A 19,994-nucleotide genomic window follows, 5' to 3' on the forward strand; every position below is an offset into this window, starting at 1 on the left:
AATTTTTATAATTTTTAGTATAGCCTCAATAAAATGAAGCGTAGCTGGAAAATATTAGTTATATGAGCTGTATAGATGAAAAATACTGAACACACTGAATTAAATGTTTCACTGCGGTAAATAAACTACTAAGTGTACGACCTTTCTAGAAGAGTTGAAATTAAAACCAAATCTATGTCCTATTGATTGTGGGAGCTACTCTACATTGATTTTACCATTATGTTTTATAACGGACAGTTTTATTTGCTCAGCTAAATGATTTAAAAATTTAAGATGCATTAATAGGAAATAGAATAAAAAGGAATATAACTAAGCTTTCAGAAGCACATCTTCTCAAGAATTTTGTATTTATAATTATTTTTACTATAGATTTTCTAGTTTCCTGAATACAAAGCTTTCTGATAATGAGAATAAAGTGAAATTTATCACCTGTCATATTGTGTTGAGAAGATAGGTGAATTTGCCAGACTGTTAGTTAGCTCTTTCTACTGGAAGTTGAAACCAACTATTTCGTTAAGTTATTCTGCTGTATCGATGTTTCGTTTATGTATAGCATCAAAATTTACTGCAAGTTTTTCAAAAGAAGATATAGAGCTCTCATTAAACACCTTCACATCTGAAAGTTAAAATGAGATGAAGTGGTGCCTTACATGTGAGCTCTTTTTCCCATTTCAGTTATTATTCTATGAAATATTTTTAAGCAGTGTGGCATTCCAGTCCTCATTTGACAAAAATCGTCAAAATACGAAACCTTTGATTCAACGGAATGTTATTTGCTTCAAGATCTGGTGGCTATTGTTTTAGACTCTGAAGTACTGTAGCGAAGTAGCAGCAAAAACTCCATCTTTGAACATTAGCTAGCTTGTAGGCACCGGGAAACTGAACCAAGCGCAGTGTTGACACACAATCCAAGAGACACATGTATAATAATAGTGTTCTTATTTACGTGGTACTTGGGCGAAATGATTCCGTAACAACAGCGATCATCTTCAGACTCGTGCTAACAGAAAGGTTCTTTTAACAGCCAGAAGAAAGTAACACATGGGGCAGTTCTCACGTGCCGGTCCCAGTTACTTCTGAAATGGTTCGTTTGCTTTCCTTGATAGTTTTTTCGGTCCTTGGTGCCTGCGCTCTTTGTGGGTAACTATATCGCCATGGCGTCAGTAGGAAATATGTTTACGCTCGCGCACACACACACACACACACACACACACACACACACACACACACACACACACACACAGAGAGAGAGAGAGAGAGAGAGAGAGAGAGAGAGAGAGAGAGAGAGAGAGAAGAAAGAGAGATAGCGAGGGAGAGAGAGAGGGAGAGAGAGAGAGAGAGAGAGAGAGAGAGAGAGAGAGAGAGAGAGAGAGAGAGAGGGTGAGAGAGGGTGAGAGAGGGTGAGAGAGAGAGAGAGAGAGAGAGAGAGAGAGAGAGAGAGAGAGAGAGAGAGAGAGAGACAGAGAGAGAGGGGGGGGAGGGAGAGAGACTCGGACACACTCTGTATCTACCTCTTCATTCCTCTGTCTGTCCACCTAGTTCTCTCTGTCACCTCCTCCCTATTCTCTCTGGCTATTTATCTCCTCTTCCACATCTCTTTGTCCATTTCCTCCATCCCTTCTCTCTCTGACAGTATCTTCCTGCCCCCTTTCTCTCACTGTATCTTCCTCCCAATCCTCTTTCCAGTTCTGTCTCACCCTCTTCATTTTCCACCTGTCCACTGTTCCTCAGCACCTTCTCACCTCATCATCCACAATTGCCTCATTCATCTCCTCTCCTCATTTGCATTTTCTCCACTGCCTCTCTCTGTCCATCCTCTCCTCTATCCATCTTAACCTGTGTAGACCCATGCCCATCAGTACGTGTAACACCCACAATACAGTTCTATAAAACAGGCCCACATACCTGCCATGTGGGCAGAATACACTTAGGAGACTGAAAATCATTTACTTGCCCCTTGTGTATAGCCTGCCCTGCTAAACAGGCTGATACTACTACTACTACTACTACTATGGGACGCAACTGCTATGGTCATCAGTCCCCTACAACTTAGAACTACGTAAACCTAACTAACCTAAGGACTCACACACATCCATGCCCGAGGCAGGATTCGAACCTGCGACTGTAGCAGTCGCACGTTTCCGGACTGCCCGCCTAGAACCGCGAGACCACCGCGGCCGGCTACTACAGAACAAACCTGTCGTACAGACTAGCCTACATGTCAGGTCCAGAAAACAGTTTCTTGGTGCTGATGTGCAGGCTGCCTTGTAAAGCAGATAGATCGGCAGGTGGACACTGCTCAAATTTAACACGCCTGTCACACAGTGCAGTCTATATGCTAAATTTGTTACATATCAATCGAGGATTTTGGGAGGTGATCCAAGACGTTGCACATACACTCTGATTATATATGTACATTCATCGTCGACCGATCATTGGGCAGTGAATATCCAACTATTCAGTGCTAACTGGTGGGTCGATGTATTGGTAAAGAATAATCGTCATGCAATGTCCTTGTTCTTCTTTCTGTGCAAGTATAGCTTGTCTCTATCTGACAACACCGACCCAAAACGACGAGATTTCGGTTAACGTGACATGGGTGGAGATTTACAGATCGTGTCTCCGAGCGAGCAGAGACTGTTAGTTCGGAGGCGGCGTCATGAAACCCGCCGGTGTGTTAAGAGAAAGTCAAATGACCCCATTCCTGATCTCTATTTTAAGCACTTTAACGCTGTTTCGAGCGAAATTGTTGCCTGTCAACACTGTATTGTGGAACCGATACTACCAATGCTAATGGCATGACCAGTCAATAATACCACTTAATGGTCATTGACATGTTTCTAAGAGAACTCAAGAAAATGCACGCAAAATCGAACAGGGAAAGTCCTGTGTGGACGGCTGTGTCTCGAATACGGTTGTCAGACGTTCCGTATTCTGCGGGACGTCGCGTATTTCCGGCATAATTTTGAATGTCCATTTGGGACAGACTCTGTCGCATATTTCAACTTAGTTCGATTATTACTGCGAAATCTTTCGCGCTACAGCTGGCAAGTACCTATTACCCACGCACATACCGCATGAAGATCATTCAAGCTCGGCTATCACTCTACTACAGTGTCTCGCGGGGACTTATTCACTGCGTGTCTCTGTTGGCCTTTGTTTCTTTTACATCATTATACTCGTTTATTGTCTATCTTACTTTCTTCCTACAGTTTTGTGTTTCATATTTATTTTGTTATCTCGTTTAAATGTTATGTCAACGCGTGTTAACAATAATGGGAGGATGTTTAAATTCCGTCCTTTATTGTCATTCAAATTTAAAACTTCGATCATTATTGTGTGAGAACTGTCGAGTGTTGAACATGTTATGTTTTTTAAGTATTTTCAAAACTGTAGAAAACAATGAGTGATTTGAATGACAGATACACAGGTAATTTCTTTAGAAGTGGTGGAATACTTTCCAAGAAAGCCAAAAGTCTTACTAAGTATAAACCAAACTGGTAAAATAGTTATTTCTGGTTAAGAAATGTAAGGCTCGTACAAAGCGTACTGTCGAATGTGCAATAAGGATTTCTCGTCTCCTCATAGACGTGCTGATGACGTAAAACAACATACATTTGCTACATCTCACTTGACTGTTGTTAGCAGAAGAGCATCAAGAACCCTGTCCAAATATTCTTCGAGACCTGAACTATCTGCTCGGACAGGAGCAAAATTACTGCTGCAGAACTCGAATATGTTTATGACATGCTAAAGCGTTCCCTCAATTATAACAGTATTGATTGTTCACACAAATTATTACGCCTACTACCTATGTGCAGTGATTCAAACATCGCAGAAAGTCTTAGCTGCAGAAGAACAAAAGTGGAAGCTGCTGCAAGCTAGGTATTGGATAAAAAATCTGTTAAAAATATTTTAAAAACCAAGAATATTTTCAACTTTTTTTTATCGACAAAAGGTATAAATAAAAATGTAGAAAAATTTTTATAATTTGATTACGATCCTTTGATTACGGTACTATGGTGGTCAATCGTCTACTGGATTTTGTAGAATTACGAAACATGATATGCTTATTCGTCGTTACGAATGAGCATATCATGTTTCGAAGTTATTAATAGACACATTGGAGACGAAAACATTGACCATAAGTAAACAAAAGCATATTAAAGCTTACATACACTATGTGATCAAAAGTATACGGACACCTGGCTGAAAATTACTTACACGTTCGTGGCGCCCTTCATCGGTAATGCTGGAATTCAATATAGTAGTAGCCCACCTTTAGTCCTGATGAAAGCTTCCCCCTCACAGCATACGTTCAGTCAGATGCTGGAAAGTTTCTTGAGAATGCTGCACTGAAGAGAGGTATCTACGTCAGTCGGTGAGGCCTGGCTCCAAGCCAGCGTTCCAAAACATCCCAAAGGTGTTACGAGTCCGGTCAGAACGCTGTTCAGGCCGGTCCCGTACTGAAATCTTATTGTTGCGTAATGCCGTGCATTATGAACAGGTGCTCAATCGTGTTCAAATATGTAGTTGCCATCGCCGAATCGCTCTTCAACAATGGGAAGCAAAAAGGGTGCTTAAAATATAAACGTAGACCTGTGCTGTGATAGTGCTACGCAAAAATATAAGGGGGGCTGTCCCCTTCCATGAAAAATAAAGCACAAAATAACACCACCCCCACCACCGAAATTTACTGCTGGCACTACAAAGGCTGGCAGATGTCGTTCACGGGCATTTGCCATATCCATACACGGTCATCGGATTGCCACATTGTGTACCGTGATTCGTCATTCCACACAACGTTCATTAACTGTTCAATCGTCAAATATTTACGCTCCTTACACCAATCAAGCAGCCGTTCGACCATGAAATCCAAGTTTTCTCACCGCCCGTCTAACTGTCATAGTACTAGCAGTGGATCTCGATGCAGTTAGCAATTCCTGTGTGATGGTCTGGATATATGTCTCCCTATTACACATTACGACCCTCCTCAACTGTCGGCGGTCTTTATCAGCCAAAAACGAGGTCGGCCTGTACAATGTTGTGCTGCACGTGTCCCTTCACAGTTTCCACTTGACTATCACATCGGAAACAGTGAGTCTAGGGATGTTTAGGAGCGTGGAAATCTCGCGTATAGACGTATGACACAAGTGACACGCAGTCAGCTGAATACGTTCAAATGCTGTGAGTTCCGCGGAGTGTCCCATTCAGCTCTCTAACGATGTCTAATGACTACTGAGGTCGCTGATATGAAGTACCTGCCAGTAGATGGTAGCACAATGCAGCTGATGCGAAAAACGTATGTTTTTGTTGGTGTACAGATACTTTTGATCACTTACTGTGTTTTCCACTAAAATGTAATAAAGAACAATAAATCACAAAAAATACTTAGTCCCGTTTTTAGCGGAACTAGATATTCGTCCCTTGCAAAGTAAAAAAAAAAAAAAGAAAAAGCTGCCGCTCTATAAGTTGATTCTGTAAACACCACTACAGGGAAAAGTTGTCGTGGGCGAGAATGATTGATTACGAACAGGGTCAGAGAGGAGGAGGGGGGGGGGAGAGGTCTTGGCGTTTCGTAATAAAAATATCATATTCCATTACGTGAAAATAAATAACTGATTGCGCTTATACATTAATTCCGTGGAAACTGTATACTAAACACATGCTTCTAAGTGTTAAGTGCCTTCCAGAAAAATACGTTTGTCCAAAAAACGCCACTATAGGCACCTGAACATCCTCACTTTACGCACTGCTTCTCTTTTAAAGTCTGATTAACATGTCTTTCTCGGCGCTAATGTCAATACTAACTTTTTACTTCTTTTTAGTGTTCTCATCTGTAACTGTGTTCCTACTTTTTTTAAACAAATTGTGTCTGTAACTTAATTCGCTTCCCCGTTCGCTCCTGCTGTGACTATAGTTAAATGAGATTGCATCACACAATACTGTTCAGCTGAAACACTATGTTATTCTTTTTTCGGTGTGGCCATGCTCTGTCGTTTTTTTCCTTTATAGCCCATTGCACGAAGCGGGAGTTGTGAAGTCCGCAGCTGAAAACAGTCTGGCTCGCGTAACTGCTCACATCCGAGTAAACTTTTCGGTTTCTATCGGCAGCATTCGTGTAGATCGGTTGCGTTCGGAAACATGGATGTAGACGTGGCTTTTGTTCTGTGCCACACATGCACTCTGCCAAAGTCTGGGGATTGTTCTGCGCTAAAAGCAACGTGTAAAGAGATACGCATCATTGGTTCACTGGAACATTTAGTTGTAGGAGCGTTCTCTACCCGACTTGAGGCATTGCCTTGCTGTTTCGTAGAAAGCTGCCCAAGGACACGCCTTTATGTGACGTAAAGGAGTGTTTCGAGTTTCGAGAAGAACAGTTGGTGTGCAAGAGAATCACACAAAATATAATAGAAAGTTTGCAGAGTTGTAGAGATTATTAAAAAAATATGACTCTGGAAGTTTTCCATTGAATGGTGGGCTAAAACGATCGATAAGGCAGTTTCTTCAAGAACAATAATCAGGGGAAAATCAGTGTCGTCATTCTTACCTGGTACCATTCATTGGCGGCGATATTATTATTTACAAAATTACTATTATGACTTACTCTTAGAACTTTTATGAGTTGTGTTCCTTACAAATTCAGTAAACGTAGTAAATTGTATGAAAAGTCTGAACTGTTCGCCTTCTTATGTAGCGCTTTAGTTAAAGAGCTGATGAGTTAAGTGGCTCTGAGCACTATGGGACTTAACTTCTGAGGTCATCAGTCATGTAGAACTTCGAACTACTTAGACCTAACTAACCATAAGGACATCACACACATCCATTCCCGAGGCAGGTTTCGAACCTGCGACCGTAACGGTCGCGCGGTTGCAGACTGAAGCACCTAGAACCGCTCGGCCACACCGGCCAGCCTGATGAGTTAAATATTCGCGAAGAAAAGAGATACGTTGTGGAGTAGGAAAAAGGCTAGGTTTAATGCGAGACGTACTCGATCTCACCCATGTTAGATCATCGAAAAAAAGGTATCATTTAAAAATCAGAAAAAAATTTAAATGAGTCATTGCAACGGGGAACATCTACAAAGTCATATTTCTGTCTTAATCACTCCCTTAACTCTTCACCACAGTTATCATCGGCATTGCTTACAATTAGTTTTGTAATCATACCCTCACACCGTGTAACAGATCACTTTTACCGTATCCTCTGTATTTCACTTATAGATACAAGCTACCGACAGTTTTACACTGCTGCTTAATTACCACCTCCTTTAGAATCACTTCAAATGCAAATTTTAAGAATTTGAACACACAACAAAAGTTTTCACAACAGCCGTCTGCAGAAATTCATTCTGAGGTGGAAAGAGTTAATTTCAAAAACTGCCAGATTTGGTATCATTGAGTTGGTAAAAAGAAATTCCCGTGGCATGAATGCCTGGGAGTTCTGGGAGACTCGGAAGCGCAGGTTGACACGCTTAACTGGAAAGCTGTTTTCTATCCTTCGCACCCGGAGATACCTTTCGTTTGTAAAATATGAGAGGTGTGTATACAAGCGTGACTGTAATGAGTGTGTGTGCAGTGTAGCATCGTGTTCGTGTCGGAGATGGTGAGAGAACGGGAGGGTGATACCCGGTTGCCGGTACGTAACCCAGTACTTTCGAACTTTCGAATAGCATGAATAAGGTAGCCGTGCTTAACGTCCCCCACCAACGAACATATCTCCATCAACAGTATCACATGCCTTTACTTCATGAGACACTGCGGAGGGACTTAGATATTGGATCGAGGACACTGGTGCAAAGGCTGGCAGTCTGGGAATTTACACCACCATCACTCCTGTTCCCTCTGTCGTAACGGCAAACAGAGAATTCTGAACAGCACGCGGCGTACCCGGATCGTCACCTATTCAAGTGCTGGCAGTATCTGATGATTATTTGGGTGATCTGCCGGGAACCGGTGTGCATACCTCGGAACGAACGTTTACATATGAGTTGGTCAGTTAGAATTGTCTCTCTGTGAACATTCGTATAAACCCTCGAAATGCCACATAATGGGGAAGCGACACGTTCATCGGAATCACAGACAGTTAGTTACTTCTAGAAGTATATGAGAATTTCAGCTGCATCGCAGGGGTAAAAGCTACCTATCGCCCTCAGCCCCCTTGCCCCATCTTTGTGAATGGCTATGGTTTTCACCTCTGTAGATATGATAACTACTCTATGTGATCAAAAGTATCCGGACACCCTCAAAAGCATACGTTTTTTATATTAGGTGCATTGTGCTGCCACTTACTGCCAGGTCCTCCAAATCAGCAACCTTAGTAGTCATCAGACATCGTGAGAGAGGAGAGCTCGGATTTCGAAGATGCTCAGGTGATTGAGTATCAGTTGTGTCATACCTCTCGACGCGACATTTCCACAGTCTTAAACATCCCTAAGTACAGTGTTTCCAACGTGATAGTGCAGTAGAAACGTGAAGAGACACGTAAATCACAAAATCGTACAGCCCGACTTCGTCTGTCGACTGACAGACTGCCGACAGTTGAAGAGGGTCGTAATGGGTCGTAGGGAGGCATCTATCCAGACCATCACACACGAATTCTAAACTGCACCTAAATCCACTGCAAGTACTATGACAGTAAGACGGGAGGTGAGAAAACTTGGATTTCATGATCGAGCGGCTGCTCGTAAGTCACACATCACGCCAGTAAATGCCAAACGACGAAGAAGGGTAAACATTGGACGATTAGACAGTAGAAAAACGTTATGTATAGTGACAATTTCCGGTACACAATGTGGCGATCCGATGGCATGTTGTGAGTACGACGAATGCCCGGTGAACGTCATCTGCCAGCTTTCGTAGAACCAACAATAAAATTTGGAGGCGATGGTGTTATATTGTGATATTGTTTTTGGTGGAGGGGGCTTCCACTCCTTATTGTTTTGCGTGGCACTATCACATCACAGGCCTGTTGATGTTTTAGGCACCTTCTTGCTTCCCACTCATGAAGAGCAATTCTGTAATTGCGATTCTATCTTTTATCTTTCAACATGATCGAGCACCCGTTCATAACGCACAGCATTTGTCGGAGTTGATATACGACAATAACATACCTGTAATGGACTAGCCTGCACAGAGTCCTGACTTGAATCTAATTGAACATCTTTGGAATGTTTTGAAACGCCGACTTCGCACCAGGCCTCACCGACGGTCATCGATACCTCTCCTCAGTGCAGCACTCCGTGAGGAATGGTTTGCCATTCACCAAGAAATCTTCCAGCACCTGACTGAACGTATGCCTGCCAGAGTGGAAGCTGTCATCAAGGCTAAGGGTGGGCCAGCACCATATTGAATTCCAGCATTAACGACGGAGGGCGCCACGAACTTTTAAGTTATTTTCAGCAAAATATCCGGATACTTTTGATCGCATAGTGTATATTTTAATGTGTTACGTATGCTGGCAGACGGAAGAAACCCTCATAAACGTTGCTTTTTTGTCCATTTTGCATTTGATCGTACCAGTACTGATAAGTTAAAGCATTATGATCACTGCCCACCGTGATGTTGCATGCCTCCTTGTGGCGTTGCGGGCACGTGACGCGATAACAAAATTATGTAAGCGGAGCGCACACGGATGGGGTTCAAAATGGCTCTGAGCACTATGGGACTTAGCATCTAAGGTCATCAGTACCCTAGAACTTAGAACTAATTAAACCTAACGAACCTAAGGACATCACACACATCCATGCCCGAGGCTGGATTCGAACCTGCGACCGTAGCAGTCGCGCGGTTCCCACGGATGGGGAAGGCTCCAGTGAAGATATGGAATGTAAATGGGGAAATCCGCTGCGATAAGCGATTTTAACAAAGGACTGACTATTATTAAGCAGATCCTGTGAACGAATATCCAGAAAACAACGAATCTGGTTGAATTTTCAGGCACTACTGTAAAGATCATCTCCATAACGAAGTAGAAAGGCAGTTAAACTACCGCTAGGTGCTAAATGGTTCGACGTCCGCGACTCTCCACAGAGCATGGGGTTGCCATAGCACTCTGTAGCTCAGTCTCTTTACTGATACATATGGCGTTGTACATGACAAACAAATGCCAAGTACTTGATAAAGAACACAGAAATAAATACATGGATCACTTTTGTTGATAATAGAGGGGTGGGTTAGGTTAAATATCAGATTCCTAGTAAATTGAAATAAACACCTATCTAGATGCATACACATGCACACAGATGCATGCATAAACTCACCTACTCACTGACACACACACACACACACACACACACACACACACACACACACACACACACACACACACAATTTTGAGCTGAACAGTATACATTTAATTTCTACTCTTAAACCAAATGCGATAAGTAATTTATAAATACCTGAGTACATTGTAAGACTGACACATATGAAGGAAATACAGGATGCATTTGGGCTACCTGCATTATCAGCCTGATGAATCCTGTCTGCACTGAGGGCAACCGAAGTAGATGTGACCCACATGCTGGTTGGAGTCAATATACGTATTGTCCACAGCAGCTGTGGTTGAATTTCAACCTGAAAAAGAGCTTTAGAATCTGTCTCCCATGTGTCATATCAGTTGAGATACATTTCAGAACCTGCTTTCCAGCATACCATTGGACTTCAGATAGATGGGAGTGGATTTCCAAATACCATACGCCCTTACACATATATTCAGTCCCCTGGCCCTTGAAATTCATTGTTCTTGCTTGCCTTTCGTCATTGTGTCCTTAGCCATCTGGTCAGCTACTTCATTTTCCACTATCCCGGCATGGCTCTTGATCAACACAAATGATACCTCCACACGTTCTGTACAGTTTGGATACAGAATAAATTATTTGGTGCAGCAGGTGACATACCACTTTGTCCTTACCAACTGAAGTCAGTGTTTTCAGCGCAGAGAGTATGTCCGTGAGTGTTATAAGATGATCAGCTGCTATGGTCACGCCGTGACCGTAGAGCCGCATCAATAGTTAGGAGTGACATATCTTTTGGTAGGCAAAATAGTTCACTCTTCAGGTACAGCAGTCAGATACCTCGTATTTAGACCCGTTGGTGTATACAGCCAATCACACATTCGCAAGCGCACGCTGCGAGCGCGCGCTTGCATACACGCGCACGCACGGACGCACACACACCCACCCACACACACACACACACACACACACAGCGCAGCTAGTTATTGGGCGTGGAGGCTTTCTAAATGCTCTAATTGATCACAAGATCCTCAGAGTAGTCCAGTTGAATAAAGACGTCTCGTGTCTGCGTGATATGGTCGTACCAATATTCGCAGTTCCGGTATGTAAACAGTCGCGTTCGTCGAATAAGGTTCCGGTACTTGCTGAGCGTTGGAAATGCCTCACAAGTGATGGTGTAGATGTATGGGTCTATCGGAGGAGCAGAAGCTTACAGGCGAGGTTATCAATGTATCGATCTATGAACGGTCTATGTGGCATCGCAGAGTAAGATCACAAATTTTTCAGCACGTCCTCAAATAATTGATGGTATTCCACGACAAATTTCATGCGGGAGTATTTTCTATGTACGGACAAGGGTGCTCCAATTGTTCGACTGGCAGTGGTTTGTCGGAGTAGGTCATAGAGCACCAATACATAGTCGCAGAGCTTTATATATTGGTAGTTGTCGAGTGCCTGAAGCCGTTCACTGGAGGCTGTACCGTACACCATATAGGCGCGAACTTAACAGAAAACGATTAGCGTACCACCTGAAATTTTGATGTAACGTTTGTATTCATACATTCAACGACAGATCTCCACAATTCTTTATGACGGACTCCGAAATAACAGTATTGATTTTTTGTATGTGATTTGTGCTTTGATATAATGTTTCTGTTTTGCTGTAGATACCAACTGTGTTTACTGAGTGTCACAGCTTACATGTTATGTATTACGGCAGCGAAAGAAGCCTGTGACCACTGCAGGTATTTGATTTCCATTTAGTTATTTGTACATTTACATTGAGGTTCAGTGTTCCATGAGGCATCCCCAAAGTGCCAAATTTTAAAATGGCGGTTTCCCTACTACACCGTGCCGCAGGTTACCCTAAAGACGAAACACAACACATACGTCATAGTAACACAAATACGTCCACAAGAAGTGGAAATCTAAAGCTTTGCCAAGCGTACCCAGTAAATGTATTTCATCCGACGCCAATAGAGAAAGTTCCTGGAAAACGGAACGTTCAGGTGACGAGATGTGTTTCCCTCAGGCAGTATGGTGCTGTTGCGGTCTACGAGCCATCAGATGATTGTAGGAGGATTAGTGCTAACCACTTCAGAGATTAGTTACCCTCGTTGGTATAGCGGCGGTAACGACATCCAAAGACGCTTTCCCGCAGAACAATATCTCACATTAAGAAGGTAACAACCGTAGTAAGTCTGATCGTATAAAGAAACAGAAGAAGTCCGAATTCCTATTAAATTCGTCGTGTGGTCATTGAAGTTGATATATCGAACGAAATAAAAAATTAAATGAAAGTTAACCTATCCAACGATCTCGCGAACAAAAATGGAAATGAGAGGGAGCTGTTGAGAATGGATTGACGTCTGTGAGCTCATTGCTTATCTCCAAGCGAGTCTCACCTTTTGGATCCGATGAAGCAGCACTCACATCAAATCAAGTTTGGAGCTGATGTTGACGTTTTGAGGTTGTACCAGTGGTGGATGTGCATGGCGTCACAAATTATCACCTACAACTATGGTAGGGATCTTGTGAAGAAATTGATGAAGTGCGTAGAGTGTTATTATGTAGAGAAATGATGTCCATTGCAATTGTATTTCCCCAATAAAGAGCCACCTCTTACAAAATAGACTCTTCGTTTTCACTTGATATCTAGGTAACAGTTAACATTTCGATCACTCAGTTGTCTTGCGCTGTTTCATGTCGAAGTTCAGAAAGCCGTTTACTGATTAAATAATGGGAATGGATTCACTGCATTTGTTGGCAAATGCTGGCGAAAGACGTGTGAAATGCTTCATGTCCAAGATTGTGCAAGCACTGCATGCTTCATCTGCAACCTCACCATGTCTCTACAGTGAACACTTCGATGTGTGACGAACCGTCACCTTGGGTAACAATATTCAATGACAAGGAATGCTGTCCACTGACCAGAGTGGACGTGAGTAATTGCCATTTCAATGTTCTGTAATAACTGTTATCGGTAAACAGTCGTACTATGTAAAACAAACTCACTGTGAGTACAGAATAAAAGATTCCATTAATGTTGCCCTGCACACCATAAACGCTACACACGAAGACTGGAGGGAGGCAGGGTAATTACTGCTCGACTTCAGTCCAGTGAAAAAATTCGCATGGACGAGTCCATGCCACGTAGAAAACCACATGCTGGCACTCATTAACCTTGTCTGCAGGGCAACATTCAGGCATGTGATGAAGATGTACTCGAATGGGTTATGATTACGTTTTATTAAGTCTGAGAATGGTAGGTAACGATAAGTCTCCTCGCAGCGAATGGCAAAAGTACTAGCTGCAACGAAATATACTGAACAGTGACTTACAGAATATGCGCATGAGGCCGTTTAATATGCAGCGCTAATAATAGATAGCCAATAACAATAGTGGCTCGTGGAAAATTGTGCTATTGTGCTACAATATGACGGCCTCCAGCCTTTTCACTTTAAAGTATAGTAACTGTAACTAAACTGAACGTGTCAGTTACACATATCTAAACCGAACATTTTAAATATATTTAAATTTTATAATCAATAGTTTGACATCACGACGAATAAAGAAACCTTATAGTAGAAGTGGAAATCAGACCTGAGCCGATGAATTACAAGACAGTCACAGCTAGGCCACTGGGCCATGGCACCCTTACGACAATTGTTTCTATGGAATCCGTCATACACTATCCTTGCGCAACACTTTGCATGTGCTTTCAAACAAAAATACTGTCCTGGTGTTGTGATAAACATAACAATCATAGGGCCGGAAGGCATGACATAACTTCAGAGCATGTGCAATGGAATACAGACAGCTGCGTCCCTTCTCTGAGGTGATCTGAGCATGGCTGACCATCGTTTCATCACTCGACTCTGGTTTTCAGTTATCATCGAAAGAGTACTACAAACGTGTTTCATCCATTCATTAGCATACCAGCATGAATTTAAATTACATTTTAGTGTAATATCCAGCTCGCACTCGAAGAAAAATGGCGTAAATTTGATGTAATTTCCAGCTCACATTCCAAGAGAAATTGCATAATTTTAGTACGATATTTACAATCTGATGTAGCACGTTAGCACATAAGCGGCTGCCACCTGCCAATGATAAAACCTTACTTATTTATCTATACAGTGGAGTAGGCAGAATAAGTTACTATATTTTTAGAAACTGTTTAAAACAACAAGATGCCTAATTTAGTACACAGACTGCGAACTCTGGCAGTAACAACGGATTTAATGCAGATGGGTATCGAGTCGAAAAATATGTCATTCTTCCATGCTTCCTCAGCTCTATGCCACAGTTCATCAATCATACTGGCTGCTGCGTGGTGATGTGTCATTCTCGGTGTCCCATTAGCAGATGTTTTCCGTCAGCGGAAGATATGGAGACCGTGGTGATCAGGGGATCAGTAAAGCAGCCGATTTGTAGAGATTTTTCAGGACAAATAAGCAACATGTAGGCTTGTATGATCTTGTAGAAAGATAATGTCAAGACGACTTCTGAGACAGAGACCAAGCGCGATCCTTAATCCATTGGAAATGTATTTAATGCTGTCAAAGCGCTAAGATGTGATAGTTCTCTAAACCAAATGGTATCCCATAAAATCACAACAAGTGCTCTGTCCTTAAGATGGTGGAGAATGCTACCAGAGAACGTCGCTCTCCTGGGAGCCTGCACACATGGATACCTCCATTCTGATGGGAATTACAGAACCGAGACTCAGCCGAAAATATAAGATGGGTTCACTGTTGTGAACAGTTCTATACATGGGCGCACGACTTCAGCGCACCTGTCTCTGTTACAGTAAAAAGGTAAGCGGCACTGACAGTCCATGGTGCTTGAGACGTCGTTACACTAACCATGTGGATACCTGTCTTGTTGCAAATAAGGACATTTTGGGATCCAGCGTGAAGGTAGCATCGTGGCTCCTTTGACACTTAGTGTATCGTGAATATGGCCTTCTTGTACTCATGGGTTCCATATTCGAGTGACTGCGTGGGATTTTAACCAATGTGAACAGCATTAGCGCAGACTGATAAATGCAGTCTCGGCGGACCACGATACCCCCACAGTCATGATCAGAAGCATGCTAGTGGCCGTTTCTACTTCTTACGTGTGGCTTAACAAGGTCATCACACAAATGGCCAGCATTCAAATACGATTTCTGAATGAGAATACAACTTTGTAATATCATTTACAAACACAACTAGCGGAGTACCCATCATTTCTGCGGTATATATTTATTCCACTTATAATAGGCCATCTCCTCCTGTTCCTCTGTCTCTGTAAATGTGCTACTACCACATCTCTCTATCCGTCTGCTCCTACCACACTGTCCGTCACCTTGTTCCCCCACTTGTCCATCTCTGCCGACCTCCTCTATCTCCTCCTCCTTTCTCTCCACCCCACATCCCTTATCATCTCGTTTCCCCTATCTCTGTCCGCCTGCCTCTCCTCTCTCTCAGTCTATACCACCTCACCCCTTTTCCTGTTCATTTCCTCTTTCCTATCTCTCTGTTCACCTCCTCCTCCACCCTCTCTAAGAATACCTTCTCCTCCTCTATACTTCCTATGGTCATCTCCTCTTCCAGCCTCTCCGTGTGTATCTAATCCTTATCTCTTTCTCTCCCCATCAAGATCGCCCATATCTGTGTTCACATCGTCTTCTCCGCTCTGTTACTGTCCATCTCTTCCTCCTACTTTTCTCTCCACAGTGTCAACCCCAACACAAGAGAAGGTAGCTACTCCTTATCCTCACATTATTTCTTTCCAGATATACACATTGGTTACTAACTGGAAAGAATGTGTGTGGGTGTGGGTGTGTGTGTGTGTTATGACGTCTTGTCTCCTGAACTACGAGTCGTAGAAACAAGGAGGTTACAATAAACTGGTTGCGTTTTATCTTCTTGTGGGCCTTGTCAGCGATAAGAAGGTTCGCAAATGTTTGCAATTATTGTAAAATTTGACGCAGGTCCCTAAGCAGTCCCATTCTCGAATATGTAATGAATATAGTTTGAGTATTCGCGCATGGGGGCTACACTCTTCTTTCGTCTATACCGCCACCCCGTTTATATGTGGGTGCTTCAATCCCCCACAGAGTGTCATTCCAGGCAGTTAGCGATATGTGATCCAAATTTGCTTGAAATCGGTCCAGTGATTTATTAGGAGAAGTAAAACATACGAGTATATGCATAGTTTTTAAAATAATATGTATGGATGTACAAGTCGTAAATCATACCTACTCTCTGGGGTAGTGCTTGTACGCTAACCATTTGCATACTGAAGGAAGGTAGCAATTTAGCTTTTACTGAATACCACCTTCATTGTGTTCTTATTTTGATGATTACTGTTGTAAATGTTGATACAATTAAACCCGTCCATTTGTATGTCTACAGCAACCAACACGCGATGTGCACGTTCACAATCCTTCAAATTGCTTCGGATTTTCTCATAACTACTTACTAAATACTCAAGACCCTCATGATGGTTATGTTGCTCCCCAAGCAAATTGAGCTAAATCGCAATAAGTGCATCAGGAGGGCTACAGACTAAAGTGTCATCACCTTGAACACAGTTCACAACCATCTACGCCGACTAGCGCAGAGGATTAACGGTTATGTATCAGAAATCCTTTATAACGTTGTAAGTTATGCATATAGTTCATGGGCAACGTTTCACGCCGTCATCAGGGCAGAACTTGGAGCTACACGAAAAGAGTCTCCCAGTACTATTATTCTAATCTGTCTACTTTAAACGTTCGGAACGAATTCGCAAAGATCGTTGGGCTTGAGATGTGCAAAGGTCCGCAATGAAATACAGAACATGAACGACAGAAATACTCAAACAATGTAGATATCAGTGAAGTGGTGAAAGAGAAAGAAAATGATATTTTTCTCTTAGAGTGCAGAGAAATCTCGACAGGTTACAGCAAACAACGAGATGGCAAAATACTCAATATTCTAAAGAAGATATTTTCCTTTTGTAGGGGAAACGAGCAATGGAAAGAGAAGTAATTGAAAGAAACATAAAAGGAAGTGGCAGATAGAAGGAAGAGGATGACAATTATTTAGGGAAGGAAAGTCTGTAATCGTGGCACTATGACATTTTGCTCCACAGCTACGTATAATGAGGCTGTGTGCCACCCTACTGCAGCTCCACCTCATTATAATAAAGCGAATAATCGAGTGGTCGCTTCAATTTCCTCTTCACGTCACGTTGAGGAGATTATCTTAGACGGCTGCGATGTGTCCATAAATGCCAATGGGATCAGCCGAAATCGATTTTGAATATCTGAAATTTTATTCAAGCGATGTTCGAAAAGTGATAAATATGGAAAGAAACTCGCGAAGAGAATCCTCCAACAGTATGCATAATAGAGTGGGAAAGTTGGTTTTTTTATGCTACGTTAATACTTTAGTGGTATACACTAAATGTACGACGTTAAAATTGCTGAAGGTACATATATAAGAACTAGTGGAAGATCTGTAGCGTCTAGAAATTATTTTTGAAGAAGGAGGTAGAAGCGAGAGAGAAAAATATTATTACAACGTGTATAGCAAGCGTTACAATGAAAACTTAGTCTGATGCAAGAAAGAGTGTTTTAGAACTACACTCCTGGAAATTGAAATAAGAACACCGTAAATTCATTGTCCCAGGAAGGGGAAACTGTATTGACACATTCCTGGGGTCAGATACATCACATGATCACACTGACAGAACCACAGGCACATTGACACAGGCAACAGAGCATGCACCATGTCGGCACTATTACAGTGTATATCCACCTTTTGCAGCAATGCAGGCTGCTATTCTCCCATGGAGACGATCGTAGAGATGCTGGATGTAGTCCTGTGGAACGGCTTGCCATGCCATTTCCAGGTGGCACCTCAGTTGGACCAGCGTTCGTGATGGACGTGCAGACCGCGTCAGACGACGCTTCATCCAGTCCCAAACATGATCAATGGGGGACAGATCCGGAGGTCTTGCTGGCCAGGGTAGTTGACTTACACCTTCTAGAGCACGTTGGGTGGCACGGGATACATGCGGACGTGCATTGTCCTGTTGGAACAGCAAGTTCCCTTGTCGGTCTAGGAATGGTAGAACGATGGGTTCGATGACGGTTTGGATGTACCGTGCACTATTCAGTGTCCCCTCGACGATCACCAGAAGTGTACGGCCAGGGTAGGAGATCGCTCCCCACACCATGATGCCGGGTGTTGGCCCTGTGTGCCTCAGTCGTATGCAGTCCTGATTGTGGCGCTCACCTGCAGGGCGCCAAACACTCATACGACCATCATTGGCACCAAGGCAGAAGCGACTCTCATCGCTGAAGACGACACGTCTCCATTCGTCCCTCCATTCACGCCTGTCGCGACACCACTGGAGGCGGGCTGCACGATGTTGGGGCGTGAGCGGAAGACGGCCTAACGGTGTGCGGGACCGTAGCCCAGCTTCGTGGAGACGGTTGCGAATGGTCCTCGCCGATACCCCAGGAGAAATAGTGTCCATAATTTGCTGGGAAGTGGCGGTGCGGTCCCCTACGGCACTGCGTAGGATCCTACGGTCTTGGCGTGCATCCGTGCGTCGCTGCGGTCCGGTCGCAGGTCGACGAGCACGTGCACCTTCCGCCGACCACTGGCGACAACATCGATGTACTGTGGAGACCTCACGCCCCACGTGTTGAGGAATTCGCCGGTACGTCCACCCGGCCTCCCGCATGCCCACTATACGCCCTCGCTCAAAGTCCGTCAACTGCACATACGGTTCACGTCCACGCTGTCGCGGCATGCTGCCAGTGTTGAAGACTGCGATGGAGCTCCGTATGCCACGGCAAACTGGCTGACACTGACGGCGGCGGTGCACAAATGCTGCGCAGCTAGCGCCATTCGACGGCCAACACCGCGGTTCCTGGTGTGTCCGCTGTGCCGTGCGTGTGATCATTGCTTGTACAGCTCTCTCGCAGTGTCCGCAGCAAGTATGGTGGGTCTGTCACACCGGTGTCAATGTGTTCTTTTTTGCATTTCCAGGAGTGTATGTAGGAACACTAGCGAGACGATACATCGTTAGAAATTTATTGTGAGTAGTGGTTTTAAACCCTACGAAAATCTAGAATAATAGACGTAACTTGAGGTCCCCTGTTGCTAGTATTCAAAACTTCATGTGGAAAAACAGGCAGCTGTGTTTCACAAGACCGACGTTATCTCCATCAATATTAATTATGAGAAAATAGGTCGTTTCATCGAGGTACTTCTTTTTGGAGCCACGTGTATGTTTCGAAATAATAGAAAAAGGATATTAATAATATTGGTATATAATGTAGTAGATAAATTTTATTTTCTTTCTTGTGTCTTGGCATGACCTGCGCAAAGTTCCAGTCTCTGAATATGGATCTTTCGTCGAACCAGCGGTAGCGTATGACTGCTAAAACTTGAGCCATGTTCTGAATGGCAGCTAACTGAGGCAAACTCTCCACCGGAAAACTTGCCCTATTAATGAATTTAGGTTCTTCGCTGCAACAAGGATATAAATTTCCCACTTACGTTATCTGGTATTCCTGTTGTTTATCTAGGTCAGATTTTACCTATAACCCATCCAAATTCTGGGCCTCTCTCATTATGAATTACAGAGAAATTTAGAATTTAACTGAAACAAAAATAGCATATCTTCGACTCATTCAACACATAAATTGTAAAAATGGAATACTGCTTAATAAAAACACTTAAGTAACAGTCTGTAACAATGCTGTATTGCA

The sequence above is a fragment of the Schistocerca gregaria genome, chromosome 8 (genome assembly GCF_023897955.1).
Source record: "Schistocerca gregaria isolate iqSchGreg1 chromosome 8, iqSchGreg1.2, whole genome shotgun sequence".
Classification (NCBI taxonomy): domain Eukaryota; kingdom Metazoa; phylum Arthropoda; class Insecta; order Orthoptera; family Acrididae; genus Schistocerca; species Schistocerca gregaria.